We start from the raw sequence: 19,918 nt of genomic DNA, 5'->3' as shown, positions 1-19,918 counted from the left end.
ACTTTGGAAGTATGCTTGGGGTCATTGTCCATTTGGAAGACCCATTTGCGACCAAGCTTTATTCTTGACTGAGGTCTTGAGATGTTGCTTCAATATACCACATCATTTTTCCTACCTCATGATGCCATCTATTTTGTGAAGTGCACCAGTCCCTCCTGCAGCAAAGCACACCCACAACATGATGCTCGCCACCCATGCTTCACGGTTGGGATGGTTTTTCTTCGGCTTGCAAGCCTCCCCCTTTTTCCTCAACATAACGATGGTCATTATGGCAAACAGTTCTATTTTTGTTTCATCAGACCAGAGGACATTTCTCAAAGTACGATATTTGTCCCATGTGCAGTTGCAAACCGTAGTCTGGCTTTTTTATGGCGGTTTTGGAGCAGTGGCTTCTTCCTTGCTGAGTGGCCTTTCAGGTTATGTCGATGTAGGACTTGTTTTATGTGGATATTGTAACGGTGTTCCTCCTCCTCTTCATACGAAGAGGAGGAGTAGTGATTCGACCAAGGCGCAGCGGGTTGTGAATACATATTGATTTTTTCTCGACGAAGACGAAAAAACGAACTATACTTGATAACTAACAAAAACACACCGTATGGACAGACCTGGACGTAAGACTTTACATGAACACGAAGAAAGCACGAACAGGGAAATGAACTACATAAATTAACGAACGTACAAACAAACGAAAACAGTCCGTATGGTGGCAACTAGACACAGACACAGGAGACAATCACCCAACAAACAGTGTGAACAGCCAACCTATATATGGTTCTCAATCAGAGGAAAACGTCAACACCTGTCTCTGATTGAGAACCATATAAGGCTGATTACAAGACCTAAACATAGAAACCACAAAACATAGAAATGCCCACCCACACTCACACCTGACCGACTAACACATACAAAACAACAGAAAATAGGTCAGGAACGTGACATAACCCCCCCTCAAGGTGCGTCTCCGGACGCACTAAAAAGTCTAGGGGAGGGTCTGGGTGGATTGACCACGGTGGTGGCTCAGGCTCTGGTACGAGGTCCCCACCCCACATAGTCAATCCCAGCTTCCGTAGCCTCCTACAATGACCACCTCCAAATACACCTAAATTAAGGGGCAACACCAGAATGACTGGCGGATACTGGCTGGCTGGCTCTGGCGGATCCTGGCTGGCTGGCTCTGGCTGGTCAATGGCTCGCTGACGGCTCTGGAGGCTCATGCGTGGCTGACTCTGGCGGATTCCTGGCTGGCTGGCTCTGGCGGATCCTGGCTGGCTTGGCTTGGCTGGTCCTGGCTGCTGCCTCTGGGGAGTGCTGGCTGGCTTGGCTCTGGCGGTCATGGCTGCTGACGGTCTGGACGGTCATGGTGGCTGACTCTGGCGGATCCTGGCTGGCTGGCTCTGGCGGATCCTGGCTGGCTGGCTCTGCTGGGTCCTGGCTGGCTGCTCTGGCTGGTCCTGGCTGGACGGCTCTGGTGGCTGGTCTCTGGTGGACGCTCCTGGCTGGTAGCGCTGGGCTCGCTGTGGCTGGTCTCTGGTGGACGGTCTGGCAGCTCCTGGCTGGCCTGGCTCTGGCAGCTCCTGGCTGGCTGGCTCTGGCACTCTTGGCTGGACGGCTCTGGCTGGTCCTGGCTGGACGGCTTCTGTCAGGTCCTGTCTGGTTTGGGCGGCTCTGGCAAGATCCTGTCTGGTTGGCGCGCTCTGGCAGACCTGTCTGGTTGGCGGCTTCTCGGGCGAGACCGCTGTCTGGTTGGCGGCTCTGGCAGACCCTGTCTGTGTGGTGCGGCTTGGCAGATCCTGTCTGGTTGGCGGCTATGGCAGATCTCTGTTTGGTGCGCGTCTGCGCGATCTGTCTGGTTGGCGGCTCTGGCAGATCCTGTCTGGTTGGCGGCCCTCTTGGGGCAGATCTGTCTGGTTGGATGCTGGTTGATTGTCGGCGGCTTCTGGCAGATCCTGTCTGACGAATGGTCTAGCGGCTCTTGACTGACTATCGGCTCTGACGGTCGGGACAGACGGGCGGTTTAGTTAACTTATGGTCTGGGAATGGACGGATGGCTCAGACGGGCGTCGGGCAGACGGATGGCTTCAGTTGGCGCTGGGGGAGCGGATTGGCTCAGATGGCGCTGGGAGACGATTGGCTCAGATGGCGCTGGGGAGACGGATGGCTCAGATGGCGCTGGGGAGAGGTGGCTCAGATGGCGCTGGGGGACGGATGGTCTGGCCGGATATTGCGCACTGTAGACCTGGTGCGTGGTGCCGGAACTGGAGGCACCGGGCTATGGACACGCACCTTCATGCTAGTGCGGGGACAGGGACAGGGCACTGGATCATCAAGCGTACTCTGTGCTGTGCGTGGTACCGCACTGGTGGCACGGGCTGAGTGCACGCACATCAGGACTAGTAGGGGAGAAGTAACAGTGTGTACAGGACTCAGGAGACGCACAGGTGTGGCTTAGTGCGTGGTGCCGGAACTGGGGCACTGGCTGGAGACACGCACACAGGGAAGTGCGTGGAGGAGGAACAAGGCTCTGAAAACGCACTGGTGGCTTAGTGCGTGGTGCGGAACTGGAGGCACCAAACTGGATACACGCACTACAGGGAGAGTGCGTGGAGGAGGAACAGGCCTCTGGAAACGCACTGGAAGCCTGGTGCGTGGGTGTAGACTGTTGGTACTAGGCTGGGGTGGGGAGGTAGCGCGGAAATACGGACTGTGGCAGCGTACTGGCTCCCTTGAGCCCGAGCCTGCCAACTACCTGGTTGAATACTCCCCGTCGCCCGACCAGTGCGGGAGGTGGAATAACCCGCACCGGGCTATGTAGGCGAACCGGGGACACATGCATAAGGCTGGTGCCATGTAAGCCGGCCGAGGAGACGCACTGGAAAAACGGGTTGAGCTCGGCCTCATGACACCTGGCTCAATGCCCAATATAGCCTACCAGTGCGGGGAGGTGGAATAACCGCAGCGGGCTATGCACACGTACAGGAGAACACGTGCGCTCTACTGCGTAACACGGTGTCTGCCGTACTCCGCTCTCCACGGTAAGCCTGGGAAGTGGGGCAGGTCTCCTACCTGCCCTTGGCCCACTACCTCTTAGCCCCCCCCCGCCCCCGAGAAATTTTTGGGGTTCTTCTCGGGCTTCCAGCCACGTCTCCTTGCTGCCTCCTCATACCACCGCTGTTGGGCTCTCGCTYCCTCCATCTCCTCACGAGCGCGGCGATATTCCCCAATGTGCGCCCAGTGTCCTTTTCCCTCTAATACTTCCTCCCAAGTCCGAGTCCTGATCTCTTGGCCGCTGCTCGAATTTCCGCTGCTTGGTTCTGGATTGGTGGGTGGTTCTGTAACGGTGTTCCTCCTCCTCTTCATACGAAGAGTACTCATAATAAACATTGCTAAAAGATACAACTGTTGTGCATGGAATTTTAGATGCACTTCTCCTTAATGCAACCGCTGTGTCAGATTTCAAAAAAGCTTTACAAAAAAGCAAACCATGCAATAATGTGAGTCGGCGCTCAGAGCCCAATCAAGACACAAATATAGCCGCCATATTATGCAGTCAACAGAAGTCAGAAGTAACATTATAAACATTCACTTACCTTTGATGATCTTCATCAGAATCCACTCCCAGGAATCCCAGTTCCATAATAAATGTTTGTATAGTTCGATAATGTCCATTTATGTCCAAATTCCTCCTTGTTGTTCTAGCGTTCAGTACACTTTCCAAACGGGCAGGTCCAGCAGAAAGTACGGACCAAAAGTTTAAAAAGTTATATTACAGTCCGTAAAAACATGACAAACGAAGTATTGAATCAATCTTTAGGATGTTTTTAACATAATTCTTCAATAATGTTCTAACCGGAGTATTCCTGTGTCTTCAGAATTGCGATGGAACAGAGCTCGCTCTCACGTGAACGCGCATGGTCAGAGCATGGTCACCTCATGGCAGACCTGACTCATTCCTCTCTCCTTCGGCCCCACTAAACAGTAGAGGCATCAGACAAGGTTCTAACAACTTTTGACATCTAGTGGAAGCCTTATGAAGTGCAACATTACCAATATCCCACTGTATCTTCAATAGGAGCTGAGTTGAAAATCGACCAACCTCAGATTTCCCACTTCCTGGTTGGATTTTTTTCTCAGGTTTTTGCCTGCCATATGAGTTCTGTTATACTCACAGACATCATTCAAACAGTTTTAGAAACTTCAGAGTGTTTTATATCCATCTACTAATAATATGCATATTCAAGCTTTTATGGCTTTGTAGCAGGCCGTTTACTCTGGGCATGCTTTTCATCCGGACGTGAGAATACTGCCCCCTACCCCAAAGAAGTTAAGGCACAGTCAACTTAGTGTATGCAAACTTCTGACCCACTTGAATTGTGATACAGTGAATTATAAGTTAAATAATCTGCCTGTAAACAATTGTTGGAAAAATTACTTGTGTCATGCAGAAAGTAGATGTCCTAACCGACTTGCCAAAACTATAGTTTGTTTACAAGACATTTGTGGAGTGGTTGAAAAACTAGTTTTAATGACTCCAACCTAAGTGTATGTAATCTTCCGACTTCAACTGTAGCTTCTCTGTTCTGCCGGTGCATTGAAAATCCGTCCAGCTTCATATTATCCGTGTCGTCGTTCAGCCACCACTCGGTGAAACATAAGATATGATTGTTTGTTATCAAGTAAAACGGGTGAGAGTTTACTCGCTCGCCTACGGATTATCAAAAGGCAACCCGATCTGCGTCCTCTTTTCCTCTGTCCTTTCTTCACGCATGGATCTGGGCCTGTTCCCTGGAGAGCAGTATATCTTTCTCGTCGGACTCGTTAAATGAAAAATCATCTTCCAGTTCGTGTTGAGTAATCCCAGTTCTGATGTCCAGAAGTTATTTTCAGTCATAAGAGACAGTAGCTGCAACATTATGTACAAAATAAGTAAAAAAATAAGTTACAAACAACGCAAAAAATCTAACAAAATAGCACAATTGGTATTTTATTAGGATCCCCATTAGCTGTTGCAAAAGCAGCAGCTACTCTCCCTTGGGTCCACACAAAACATGAAACATAATACTGAATGACACAATACAGAACATCATTAGACAAGAACTGCTCAAGGACAGAACTACATACTTTTTTAAAAGGCACGCGTAGCTTACATATCAATGCATACACACAAACTATCTAGGTCAAATAAGGGAGAGGCGTTGTGCCGCGAGGTGTTGATTTATCTGTTTTTTGAAACCAGGTTTGCTGTTTATTTGAGCAATATGAGATGGAAGGAAGTTCCATGCAATAAGGGCTCTATATAATACAGTACGTTTTCTTGAATTTGTTCTGGTTTTGGGGACTACGAAAATACCCCTTGTGGCATGTCTGGTGGGATAGGTGTGTGTGTAAGAGCTGTGTGTGTATGTTGACTATGCAAACAATTTGTGATTTTCAACACATTAATGTTTCTTATAAAAAGAAGAAGTGATGCAGTCAGTCTCTCCTCAACTCTTAGTCAAGAGAGACTGGCATGCATAGTATTAATATTAGCCCTCTGTTTACAATTAAGAGCAAAATGTGCCGATCTGTTCTGGGCCAGCTGCAGCTTAACTAGGTCTTTCCTTGTAGCACTGGACCACACGACTTGACAATAATCAAGATTAGACCAAACTAGAGCATGCAGAACTTCCTTTTTGGAGCTTCAAAAAAGCAGAGAATCTCTTTATTACTGCTAGACCTCTCCCCATCTTTGCAACCATATTTTGAGCATGACAGTTTACAATCTAAGGTAACGCCAAGTAATTTAGTCTCCTCAACTTGTTCAACAGCCACACCATTCATTACAAGATTCAGCTGAGGTCTAGGACTTAAGGAATGATTTGTACCAAATACAATGCTCTTAGTTTTAGACGATGTTCAGGACCAGTTTATTACTGGCCACCCATTCTAAAACAGACTGCAACTCTTTAAGGGTTTCAGTGACTTCATTAGCTGTGGTTGCTGATGCGTATATGGTTGAATCGTCAGCATACATGGACACACATTGGTTACGGGCATGTAAAGCGTCAGCCATCCTCTTCGGCGCCATCTTAACATCTGGTGTATCTCCACTCCAGTGGTGATGGAGAAGGTCAGCCTGGGTCTGTCTTTGTGCAAAGAGTATTGAAACGGGGATTTGTTTTCTTTCGTCAGATAGTAGCCTAATTGAGACAATATCCTCCCATTTTAAAGGTGCTAGACAGGATTTGTTTTAGAATTTTAATTTGAGAAAATGTCCATAATATTTACTTCCCGCTGTGATATTCGCCTGTTGATTTCTCCTACCAGTGCGGCATCTGTAATCAAAATGGGAAAGCTTTATTGACTTTGTGACTGTGTTATCTAGTGGGAATCGGGTTAAGTGGCCATGAAGAAATCGGTCTGTCATTTCCTGGATGCTAAAATTGTACACTGTTCGCTCAATTTCAGTTTATGTGAGAAAACAAGCACTGAATACTGTAGGGAATCATTGTACCATCAAAATTGCTCTGAAATATATTTTCAATCACAAAAAATATAGTTTTTACAGCTGTTTGAAGCTGGTGGACCAAAACCGAAAGTAAAAGCCTCAAGCAAGTTTCCACCACCTAACACGGAAATGAGATGCGGGGGAGATTTGTTTTGAATGCAGCCTAGCGCTGTTGCAATTAACCTAGCTTCCAGGTAGGGGAGAAATTCTAGGTGTAGCACCTTTTACACCCCTTCAAGTCACTAGCCCTGTCTGTCTGTCAGTCAGAGTTGGGCTCAATTCGTATTGACGGCAGTCAATTCAGGAAGTAAACTAAAATTACAATTTAATGACTTTTCAGTAAACTGAAAAGTAAATTGAAATCAATTTGAAATGAGCCCAACCCTTCTCTCTCTCTTTCTTTCTCTATTTCTCTCTCTCGCCAGGTTCAAGACACAACACACACAGAGGTTTAGTTTCATGAGGATCCAGGAGCAGATGGAAGCTTGTGTTTACATCTGTGGTACCGAACTCCCCATCCCAGCTGACTGACACAGTGCCAAGCCTTGGTTGTAAATGAGTTTAGGAGGTGGTTGTGTGTGTCTGTGTTTTCTGACTGGTGTGTCACTGCTTTGGAAGCTTCAGGATGTGATTAATCTCTAATCAGAACCTCTGGGAGTAGCAGAGCTAATGGCTAGAACAGAACCTCACACGTCACCGCTTGTCCTCTGGAAACTCATAGTTCATCATACAACCAACCCCAATGAAACCTAAAGCAAGACCCTAACTCCTTCTCTAGCTTATTCTCAACATGATTTCAGCACTTTTATTTCCATGGCTGATTGATCATGGCTCATTCTTGTCCCTTTACAGTAGACATGGTGGTCAATATGTTTGGTACATCGAATCGCATTATCGAATCGCTATATATATAGAATCGTGAGAATCGCAATACATATCGTATCGGCGCTTAAGTATCGTGATAATATTGTATTGTAAGGTCACTGGCAATTCCCAGCCCTGCCTGCTAAAGACTGCACTCTGGCACAATATATTGTGTTTGTTTCTTTGGATGGTCACAAGGAAATTTGAAAAGCTTCAGGTGGGTCACTGCACAAGAATGTTAGGTAACGACTGTTTCATATTCCTACCATGTAGACTCGCCCAGACCACAGGGCAATCTTGATCAAATATATGTATGGTTCTCAGTGGCCTTTGTTATTTTTATTTTCCAGGTTGACATTTTGAACAAAACGGCTGTGCTGAGACCATGGGCTGCAGAGGGTTGGTTGCCTTACTGGACATCGCTTAATAAAGTGAAAGAGGTAAGGAGACGAAGAAAAAGGCTGCATGGCATTTGAGGAATGTACTGCACAGTCTATGCAACGACTCCATTTAGACTGGCACCATTGCTGTGACGGGTCTATTAAGTTAATGTGGTCTAAAGCATTTTTGCATACACGCAGTGACAAATTTAGGTTATTTGTGCATGTAATTTATATTTGATGATTTAGCTATGTGTCAGATTATTGGGCTCTGAATTTTACATTTGGGTTTCTCAAAGTGGGTATTTGGGTTTGCCCAAGTAGAGTAAAGTCATTGTTAAAATGTGTCCAGGTAATAGGTCAAAATGGTGTTAGGTAAGGGTTTTGGAATATATTATAGCCTGACTATCTTGAGATAAATGGTTGGTTCTGATGTTGACGTTTGCGCTGTGACGGTCATGGAGTTTTGGATGACTGTAATTGGTCAGCCAAATGACCGCTGTCTCCGTAATAACCGTTCGAATAGCAAAGACAAACGTTCAGCCTCTATGGAGGCTCTATTCTAGAGTGCCTGGGTAAATTGTGTTTGAGAGCATTTATAAACTCTCTAAATGGTTAAATGAGTGAGAAATAAATGGCATTGTTGCAATAGTTTGTGAGTGGTCAACATACTCATGATACGATATTATCACGATACTTGGGTGCCGATACAATATGTATTGCAATTCTCATGAATCTACACTGAGTATACCAAACATTCCGAACCCCCCCCCCCCTTTTGCCTCAATTTGTTGGTGCATGGACTCTACACAATGTCGAAAGCTTTCCACAGGGATGCTGGTCCATGTTGACTCCAATGATTCCCACAGTTGTGTTAAGTTGGCTGGGTGTTCTTTGTGTGGTGGACCATTCTTGATACACACAGGAAGCTGTTGAGCATGAAAAACGCAGTTCTTGACACTCAAACCGGTGCACCTGGCATCTACTACCAAAGGCACTTACATACTTTATCTTACCCGTTTACCCTCTGAATTGCACACATACACAATCCATGTTTCAGGGCTTAAAAATCCTTCAACCTATCTCCTCCCCTTCATCTACATTGATTGAAGTGGATTTACAGGTTAACAGGTGACATCAGTAGCTTTCACCTGGATTCACCTGGTCAGTCTGTCAAGGAAAGAGCAACTGTTCCTCATGTTTTGTACACTCAGTGTATACTATCATAAATTGGCATGCTTAATTATTTTACCATATGTGCAGTTTATAAGGTGCTTGTTTAAAAAATACAAGTAATATGATTACTATTACTAAGTATGTGTATATAGTAAATTGTATGTTTAGGTTTTCAATATATCAACATTTGTTTCTGGTTATTGATTTGGACACTTTAAAACTGTTTTTTGACTTTGGGCAATTTATCACAATGTTTTGTCAGCAGAAAGCAGCGACAGCATAATTTTCAATTGACGTTTTTGTAATATAAATTTAACTTTATTAACAAAATGAATTTCCAATGGTATTGTACTTAATCTGGTAAAAACTGCTGAATAAGTTCAAAAACACGAGGTGATTTATTTATTTTGATAAAATCACCAAAACGGGTTTGCCCTGCCTATTAAGTAGTGATGGGGGAAAACATTGATACAGTTACACTACCGTTCAAAAGTTTGGGGTCACTTAGAAATGTCCTTGTTTTTGAAATAACATCAAATGTATCAGAAATACAGTGTAGACATTGTTAATGTTGTAAATGACTATTGTAGCTGGAAACTGCAGATTTTTGAATGAAATATCTACATAGGCGTACAGAGGCTCATTATCATTTTGAGCCTGTAATCGAACCCACAAATACTGATGCTCCAGATACTCAACTAGTCTAAAGAAAAAGTTTTGAGCTGTGCTAACATAATAGCAAAAGGGTTTTCTAATGATCAATTAGCCTTTTAAAATGATAAACTTGGATTAGCTAACACAACGTGCCATTGGAACACAGGAGTGATGGTTGCTGATAATGGGCCTCTGGTACGCCTATGTAGATATTCCATTACAAATCAGCCGTTTCCAGCTACAATAGTCATTTACAACATTAACAATGTCTACACTGTATTTGTGATCAATTTGATGTTATTTTAATACACAAAAAATTTGCTTTTCTTTGAAAAACAAGGACATTTCTAAGTGACCCCAAACTTTTGAACGGTAGTGTAAGCCTACGCTCATGACGCATATCGTGGTAGGCGGTGATAGCGGGCACTGTGGGCAGTTGACATGGCGTCTTTAATTTCTTCCTCTCCTGTGTTGGCCTGGCAGTGCTTGTCCCCCTCTCTCGCTCTTTCTCTCTCTCTCTCGCTCTCTCTCTCTCTACTCTGAACTGGCCACTGTGGGAGAATGGGCAAGTGGCGAGGCTCCTGGCAGCCTCTCCTTCCTCCTGCTGCCATTGGAAACCGCTGCCCTACTCTGACATTCCTGTCTGAGGATTGTGGGATGCAAATGCAAACAAAGACCCCTTTTGTGCTGTTGGGGTTGTGGATGCATGTGCTTGGGTGGAACACAACTGGTTGCCCAGCTCTGGGGGCTTCAGCAGCCCAGTGGTGGGGAGACGTGCTGGGCTGGGCAGGGAACTGGGCAGCAGCATGGATAGAGAAACAGTAGCTCAAGGTCTAAGCTTGAGCCCAGATACAGTACGGATCACTGACTGTCAGAAGAATCATCGAGCCTGCTGTTTTTGTTTGTCAGTAACTCCACTGTATTCTCCTTCTTCTTGGAATTGTCAGCCTACTAATTAGAAGCCATTAACCACAGTGTGCGCTGGTAGCAGGCACACTCTCTTATTGTCCGATTTAACAGGGAGAGGTGTAACCTTTGTGTCTGAGAGCGGGAGAGAGAGAGGGTGTATATGCAAAGTGTGGGTAAATGTATATTTGGTTCGCTTTCCCGGCAATGAATGTGTTGATGCTCGTTGGTGGTTTCCGACTGCATTAGGTTAATGAGGGATTCTCTGCCACTTAGAGCAGAAACTCTCCTCCTCCAGCTCCTTGGCTGAACGGCTGAATATCTCAAATGTCGGCCTGTTTCTATGGCGGAGACATTTTCCCATCCCCACTGTCAGTTCCCTAAAAGCAGTACTGCTGCTTTTCATATGGTGACACTGGCTATCCTACCCCCTTACTAATCGATGGTCCACAAATTATTTTCAGTTTCCGATGTTAGAATATGTCGGGATGGTACACACAGGCTTGGGCTGAGCTTAGAAAGGACCTATTCTGTATGCCAAGGCCCATACGATCCGGATCAGATTTTTTGTGTTTAATATAGGTACGTTTTACATACCTCCACTAAGACCCTATGATCCGTGAGCCGTACATGATATAGACAACATCTTGGTGTCATTATACTCCTTAGGCTATAGTGTGCTCTCATATCTGTCTAGATTCCCATTCATTTATTCAACATAAAAAATATTTATATCTCACAAGTATCCTTTTTGATTTAGCTTATTTTTAGACATTGTCTGGAACCTTATTCCCTTCAAACACGTCACATTTCAAGAGTGTGCACTCTGGTACTTGAAAATATGACAATTTTCTGCATATAAATTGACATTATAGTTCATTAACCAAGCACAGCCCTCCTTTTAGGGTTGCACAGTCAGCAAATCACCAGCAGAGTTCCCTTCAAATCCATTTTCCTGTTCACTGTGTTGGTGGTGCTCATAAAATTGATCAGAATTAGCAAAGAGGCCACTTTGTAAATCTTATGTACTTATAGAGTAGATATTGTTCCAAACAATACGTCTTCAAATCAAAAAGGGTACTTTTGAGATTGATTCATATTAATATTTTCTATGTTAAATTAATGAATTCATGTGAATGTTTATTTCAGAAGGTCCATATGTTAGAGCACACTAGGAGTATAATGACACCAAGATGTTGTTCGTGCGCACACAATGTCTCTAGGCAACCTGAAGTCGATAGCCAAAGTCTATGCCCCTTCGCCGGTGATTGGTCAACAGTAGGGATTCTTCAATGAAGTGTTTGTTGTCAGTCAATGAGAGGTTAATTGTTTTCATGCATATTTTTTTACTTGAGAAATAATGTACCAAACATCTTAGTTAGATGTAAAATTTCACGACTAAGATCTTATTGGCAAAAATGTCAAAATTAATAACCGATTTCTTGAGTTATCTTAGATAAATTCAGACTATTTTGAGGAAGTGCTATTTTGAGGAAGTGCATACTGGCTACAGTGTCTCAAGATGGACAAACAGTACTATTGATGCTTTTTTCTCGTTTTTCTAGCGAAGGTCTTAGAGGTATGGAGGTAGTTCCTCTCTCTGCGGTAGGTAAACCATCATAGGGGGGAGCTCAGCCTCCAACAGAGATAAAGGGTGTCTCTCTGCTCTATAATAGAATAGGGAGATGCGCACTCAATTCTCAGCTGTAGAGGAATTCAGCTGAGCTATTTTTACCCTGCATGGCGCGGGCGGTTGCTATGGGGTTGCTATGGGGTTGCTATGGGGTTGCTGATGGGCACTGACGATATGCTGGCGTCTCGATGCATGCGTTGGTGTGCGTGACGACGAGCTGCGCCAAGGATCCACTTTAGAATGAGTCATATCCTCAGAGCTCCTCTGACCTACATCTGAGTCAGTGCGTGCACACACACACACACACACACACACACACACACACACACACACACACACACACACACACACACACACACACACACACACACACACACACAGCGCATCAGCACAATGCCTGTGAGAGGGAATTGGTGAAAAAGGGTTTGTTGAGTGAGATTTTGTAAGTGGGAGAAAAATCTAATCAAATCTAATGTTATTTGTCACATGCGCGGAATACAACAAGTGTAGATCTTACCGTGAAATGCTTACTTACAAGCCCTTAACCAACAATGCATTTATAAGAAAATAGAGAATAAAATATTTACTAAATTAGCTAAAGTCAAAAATAATTGTCCAGGTGGCCATTTGATTAATTGTTCAGCAGTCTTATAGCTTGGGGGTAGAAGCTGTTAAGGAGCCCTTTGGTCCTAGACTTGGCGCTCCGGTAACGCATGTGTGCGGTAGCCGAGAGAACAGTCTATAACTTGGGTCACTGGAGTCTTGACCATTTTTTGGGCCTTTCTCTGACATCGCCTAGTATATAGGTTCTGGATGGCAGGAAGCTTGGCCCCAGCGATGTACTGGGCCATATGCACTACCCTCTGTAGCGCCTTATGGTCGAGTGCCGAGCAGTTGCCATACCAGGCGGTGATTCCACCGGTTAGGATGCTCTCGAAGGTGCATCTGAATAACTTTTTGAGGATCTGGCAACCCATGCCAGGTCTTTTCAGTCTCCTGAGGGGGAAAGGCGTTGTCGTGCCCTCTTCACAACTTTCTTGGTGTGTTTAGACCATGATAGTTTGTCGGTGATGTGGGCACCAAGGAACTTGAAACTCTCGAGCCACTCCACAACAGCCCCATTGACGTGAATGGGGGCATGTTCGGTCCTCCTTTTCCTGTAGTCCACAATCATCTCCTTTGTCTTGCTCATGTTGAGGGAGAGGTTGTTGTCTTGGCACCACACTTCCAGGTCTCTGACCTCCTCCCTATAGGCTCTGTATTTGAGGCTACTAAGAAATTATGAGGGGGCTCCTGCCTGGGAGGTGTATTAATCGGTTTCTGTGTATATGAGGGGGAAACAGGACATTTGCGGCTTCAGTGATTGATGAGTGGCTACTTTAAAAACATTTCTCTTCCCCTTCCACCCTCTCGTTTTCCATGTCCTTCCCTTTATCCTTCATGTCTCCCTCTCTCTTCTTTTCCTCTTGTCTCACTACTGCCCCAGAGAAGTCAGGATGCATTTGCTAACTGTGTAATTGGCTTTTGAATGTTGTGATATGCTGGTTAGGGACTTGATTGGCTGTTCAGGGCTCAGTTCAGTGACTTTCTCTGCTCAGTGGTTGGCTGCTCAGGGTTTCATGGTGACTGAAAGTGCTCTGTTATTGGCTGCCTGTGGAGCTGTGATGAAGTTAAAGGGGAAGGAGGAGGAAAATAGGTCATTGTGTCAGCGGATCAGTGAAGCACTGAGTGACCTCATAGTTATACAACCACAGCCGTTAGCTGTAGCTACCGCTAGTGTTGCTGCTGCTACTGCAACTGTTGTTATTTTAGAGGAAACAGAAATGTTGCGGTAGCTTTTTAACCCTAATCCTACTTCCTATCATTCCTCAGCTCTCACGTCATGCTCTGTCTGCATGTTTTTCTTCGTGGCGATTCCAGTGTTATGGACTTGCACACAAAATCACAACTTTAATGTGTCAAAGAATTTACAAAAAATATAAATTAAACCGGTATGTGTGTATAGTAGCTCTAGGGGGGTGTTAATACCCAAAAAGACTGAACATATTAGTGAACGTCTGTAAGTCTTAGGTCATAACATGGATAGCCATTTTGAAGGAAAGGCTTGGCTGAGCACAAACTATAATTTTTTTAAGGTTGTCATTTCCATTATTACTTTAGAGACGAAAAATGACTTACGGATGTTACACCCTCCGTTATGGTTGTTACAGTCTGAAATAGACAATCAAATTAGAATAATGTCCGCAAAAGGCATAGTAACTTATAGGCCTGGGCGGCATTAGTATTTTATTATATATACTGGTATTGATGCACGCACCGGTTTGGGTTTTTACTTTACTTTTTATAACGGTATTTCAATTTGTAATGTGATACACCACTCCAGCGCATGTAACGTCTTTTTTTATACTTTACTCCGTTTCCTAATTGAGTCGTCTCTCCTGCTCCTCCTGGATGCCACTTCCCCATAAGCCCTGCACCCTATCACTCGAGCACTTGCTGTGCCGTTCACTCTGCCTGCATGGTCAGATGCAACAAGATGTTGGTGACAATGATGCTGATTTCCACTTTGCTTCTGAATATAAATCCACAAGTGTTCTATAATTACACTATTAGTTTGTATCATACTGTCTGCAAACAGCTAGTTTTGTCTTTTCTTATAAAGTTGTGGCTAAAATAAATTGTGTTAGCTGCTAATGCTAATTTCTAGTTAGCTAGCTAGCTAATTAGCTTAATGTAAAAAGTCAGCTCAAACGTAGCTAGGTAATACAGCCCGATACCAGTGCTGGTGTAGGCCTAGATCAGCATGTTGTTTGGGCAACGATATCTTCTAAATCAGAGAGAAATAGTCAAAGCATGAATATGTTAGCTAGCACTGGCTAGCTAGTTTGTTAAGTAAATATTTTCTTAACTGCATTGTTGGTTAATGGCTTATAAGTCTGCATTTCACGATAAGGTCTATACTTGTTGTATTCGGCGCATGTGACAAATACAATTTGATTTTATTTGATTTACTAGGGGTGTGAAAGTTTAAACGAAGTTGGGATCCTTAACGCTAAGAAAAATCAGCATGCATTATGTACAATGTTGGTCCCATGTTTGATGAGCTGAAATAAAAGATCAATTTTTTTTCCCATACGCACAAAAAGCTTATTTCTCTAATTTTTTGGTGCACAAATTTGTTTACATTTCTGTAAGTGATCATTTATCCTTTGCCATGATAATCCATCCACCTGACAGGTGTGGCATATCAATAAGCTGATTAAACAACATGATCATTATACAGGTACACCTTGTGCTGGGGACAATAAAAGGCCACTCTATAATGTGCAGTTTTTTCACACAACACAATGCCACAGATGTTTCAAGTTTTGGCATGCTGACTGCAGGACTGTCCACCAGAGCTGTTGCCAGATAATTTAATGTTAATTTCTCTACCATAAGCCTCCTCCAACATCGTTTTAGAAAATTTGGCAGTACTTCCAACCGGCTTCGCAAACGCAGACCACAGGTAACCCCGCCAGCCGAGCACCACCAAATCTGGCTTCTTAACCTGCGGGATCGTCTGAGATCAGCCACTCGGACTGCTGATAAAACTGTGGGTTTGTACAACCGAAAAATTTCTGCAGAAATTGTCAAACTGAGTGCTCATCTGCGTGCTTGTCGTCCTCACCAGGGTCTTGACCTGACTGCAGTTTGGCGTCGTAACCGACTTCAGTGGGTAAATGCTCACCTTCGATGGCCACTCGCATGCTGGAGAAGTGTGCTCTTCACAGATGAATCCCGGTTTCAACTGTACCGTGCAGATAGCAGACATTATGTATGACGTCTTGTGGGTGAGTGGTTTGCTGATGTCAACGTTGTGAACAGAGTGCCCCATGGTGGCGATGGGGTTATGTTATGGGCAAGCATAAGCTACGGACAACGAACACAATTGCATTTTATTGATGGCAATTTGAATGCACAGAGATACCGTGACGAGATCCTGAGGCCCATTGTTGTGCCATTCGTCCGCCGCCATCACCTCATGTTTCAGCATGATAATGCACAGCCCCATGTCGCAAGGATCTGTACACAATTCCTGGAAGCTGAAAATGTCCCAGTTCTTCGATGGAGATGTGTCGCGCTGCATAATTCAAATGGTGGTCAGACCAGATACTGACTGGTTTTCTGATCCACGCCCCTCCCTTTTTTTAAGGCATCTGTGACCAACATATGCATATCTGTATTCCCAGTCATGTGAAGTCTATAGATTAGGGCCTAATGAATTTGTTTCAATTGACTGATTACCATATACAGTGCATTCGGAAAGTATTCAGTTCCTTTCCCCTTTTCCACATTTTGTTACATTGCAGCCTTAATCTAAAATTGATTACATTTCTTTTTTTCTTCATCAATCTACACACACAACCCCATAATGACAAAGCGAAAACAGGAATTTGACATTTTTGCAAATGTATAAAATAAAAAAATAAAATAAACTTATTTACATCAGTATTCAGACCCTTTGCTATGAGACTCGAAATTGAGCTCAGGTGCATCCTATTTCCATTGATCATCCTTGAGATGTTTCTACAACTTGATTGGAGTCCACCTGTGGTAAATTCAATTGATTGGACATGATTTGGAAAGGCACACACCTGTCTAAATAGGTCCCACAGTTGACAGTGCATGTCAGCGCGGAAACCAAGCCATGAGGTCCCAGGAATTGTCCGTAAAGCTCCGAGACAGGATTGTGTCGAGGCACAGATCTGGGGAAGGGTACCAAAAACTTTCTGCAGCATTGAAGGTCGCCAAGAACACATTGGTCTCCATTCTTAAATGGAAGAAGTTTGGAACCACCAAGACTCTTCCTAGAGCTGGCCGCCTGGCCAAACTGAGCAATCAGTGGAGAAGGGCCTTGGTTAGGAGGTGACCAAAAACCCGATGGTCACTCTGACAGAGCTCCAGAGTTCCTCTGGTGTAGTGATGCAGAGATGGTAGTCCTTCTGGAAGGTTCTCCCATCTCCACAATCAGGCCTTTATGGTAGAGTGGCCAGAGGGAAGCCACTCATCAGTAAAAGGCACATGACATCCCGCTTGGAGTTTTCGAAAAGGCACCTAAAGGACTCTGACCATGAGAAACAAGATTCTCTGGTCTGATGAAACCAAGATTGAACTATTTGGCTTGAATGCCATGTGTCACGTCTGGAGGAAACCTGGCTCCATCCATACGGTGAAGCATGGTGGTGGCAGCATCATGCTGTGGAGATGTTTTTCAGTGGCAGGGACTGGGAGACTAGTCAGGATCGAGGGAAAGATGAACGGAGCAAAGTACAGAGAGATCCTTGATGAAAACCTACTTCAGACTGGGGCGAAGGTTCACCTTCCAACAGGACATCGACCCTAAGCACACAGCCAAGACAATGCATGAGTGGCTTCGAGAACAAGTCTCTGAATGTCCTTGAGTGGCCCAGCCAGAGCCCAGACTTGAACCCGATCGAACATCTCTGGAGAGACCTGAAAATAACTGTGCAGCAACGCTCTCCATCCAACCTGAAAGCTTGAGAGGATGTGCAGAGAAGAATGGGAGAAACTCCCCAAAAACAGGTGTGCCAAGCTTGTAGCGTCATACCCAAGAACACTCGAGGCTGTAATCGCTGCCAAAGGTGCTTCAAGAAAGTGCTGAGTATGGGTTTGACTGCTTATGCAAACATTTCTAAAAACTTGTTTATGCTTTGTCATTATGGGGTATTGTGTGTAGATTGATGAGGGGAAAAAACAATTTAATCATTTTTAGAAAAAGGCTGTAACATAATAAATGTGGAAAAAGTCAAGGGGTCTGAATACTTTCCGAATGCACTGTAACTCTGTAAAATAATTGAAATTGTTGCGTTTATATTTTTGTTAAGTGCAGAGTCACAGTGCAGTTATCACAAAATGTAAACTCAGCAAAAAAATAAATGTTCTCTCACTGTCAACTGCTTTTATTTTCAGAAAATTTAACACATGTAAACATTTGTATGAACATAACACGATTCAACAACTGAGACATAAACTGAACAGGTTCCACAGACATGTGACTAACAGAAATTGAATAATGTGTCCCTGAATAAAGGGGGGTCAAAATCAAAAGTAACAGCCAGTATCTGGTGTGGCCACCAGCTGCATTAAGTACTGCAGTGCATCTCCTCCTCATGGACTGCACCAGATTTGCCAGTTCTTGCTGTGAGATGTTACCCCACTCTTACACCAAGGCACCTGCAAGTTCCCAGACATTTTTGGGGGGAATGTCCCTAGCCCTCACCCTCCGATCCAACAGGACGTGCTCAATGGGATTGAGATCCGGGCTCTTCGCTGGCCATGGCAGAACACTGACATTCCTGTCTTGCAAGAAATCACCTACCGAACGAGCAGTATGGCTGGTGGCATTGTCATGCTGGAGGGTCATGTCAGGATGAGCCTGCAGGAAGAGTACCACATGAGGGAGGAGGATGTCTTCCCTGTAACGCACAGCGTTGCGATTGCCTGCAATGACAACAAGCTCAGTCCGATGATGCTGTGACACACCGCCCCAGATCACGATGGACCCTCCACCTCCAAATCGATCCCGCTCCAGAGTACAGGCCTCGGTGTAACGCTCATTCCTTCGACGATAAATGCGAATCCGACCATCACCCCTGGGGAGACAAAACAGTGTGAGTGAAGGAGGGTTTGTTGCGAAATAGGAAACCGATTTCTAGATTTAATTTTGGATTGGTGATGTTTAATATTAGTCTGGAAGGAGAGTTTACAGTCTAGCCAGACACCTAGGTATTTGTAGTTGTCCACATATTCTAAGTCAGAACTGCCCAGATTAGTGATGCTAGTCGGGCGGGCGGGTGCGGGCAGCGAACGGTTGAAAAGCATGCATTTGGTTTGACTAGCGTTTAAGAGCAGTTGGAGGCCACAGTAGGAGTGTTGTATGGCATTGAAGCTCGTTTGGAGGTTAGTTAACACTAGAGGTCGACCGATTATGATTTTTCATGGCCGATACCGATTATTGGAGGACCAAAAAAAGCAGATTTATTTTTTATTTGTAATAATGACAATTACAACAATATTGAATAAACACTTATTTTAACTTAATATAATACTTCAATAAAATCAATTTAGTCTCAAATAAATAATGAAAKATGTTCAATTTGGTTTAAATAATGCAAAAACACCTTTCTGATTCATACTGTGGTATTGCAGGCTTTAAGAGCATAGGGCCGCCATCTATTTTCCGTCATTCAAATGAGAAATTTGCTATGTTGTTAGCGAGGAAATTATGAAAAATCATAATATTATTCGACTTGTGGTGATTCAAAAATATTATAAACCTTACCTTGACTGCTGTATTGATTTTTAAGGAAAAAGGCCATTAGGATGTTTCTATTGGTAGGCAAATACATATCACAAGACGTTGTGATTAGAAATGACAGTTTACAGCTTTTTCAGAAGCGCATTCGCCGCACGCAGTCGGATATATAGTGACAAACAGCAGGAACTTAACCACCAGCTAGATAAAGCTAGTCAGATATCATCAGAACCATTTAAGTCTTTAGTTTGTTTTTTAATAGACACAATATGTTATTTTTAACTAGTGATATGATTGATTGATTATGTATTTTTTTATAAGATAAGTTTAATGCTAGCTAGCAATTACCTTGGCTTTACTGCATTCGCGTAACAGGCAGGCTCCTCATGGAGTGCAAAGTAAGGCAGGTGGTAAGAGGGTTGGACTAGTTAACCGTAAGGTTGCAAGATTGAATCCCGAGCTGACAAGGTAAAAATCTGTCGTTCTGCCCCTGAACAAGGCAG

At 44.2% G+C, this 19,918-nt stretch overlaps 1 protein-coding gene across 3 annotated transcripts in view; it reads left to right on the top strand.

Annotated features, from left to right (window-relative positions):
- The window catches only part of LOC111972321 (circadian locomoter output cycles protein kaput), a 70,088-nt gene that overhangs the window by 12,515 nt on the left and 37,655 nt on the right, over positions 1–19,918 (top strand). Inside the window, exon 2 of one of the 3 annotated variants that reach the window (XM_023999319.2) lies at positions 7,699–7,788. The exons of the other annotated variants lie outside the window; for them this stretch is intronic. The gene's annotated coding sequence lies outside the window, so the exon portion shown is untranslated. The remainder of the gene's footprint in view (positions 1–7,698; positions 7,789–19,918) is intronic. 3 annotated transcript variants of the gene reach the window in all.

This window comes from Salvelinus sp. IW2-2015, linkage group LG13, assembly GCF_002910315.2.
Source record: "Salvelinus sp. IW2-2015 linkage group LG13, ASM291031v2, whole genome shotgun sequence".
In the NCBI taxonomy this organism is placed as follows: Eukaryota; Metazoa; Chordata; class Actinopteri; order Salmoniformes; family Salmonidae; genus Salvelinus; species Salvelinus sp. IW2-2015.
The sequence above is the reverse complement of the archived record's forward strand: the minus strand, read 5'-3'. Positions and strand labels throughout refer to the sequence as shown.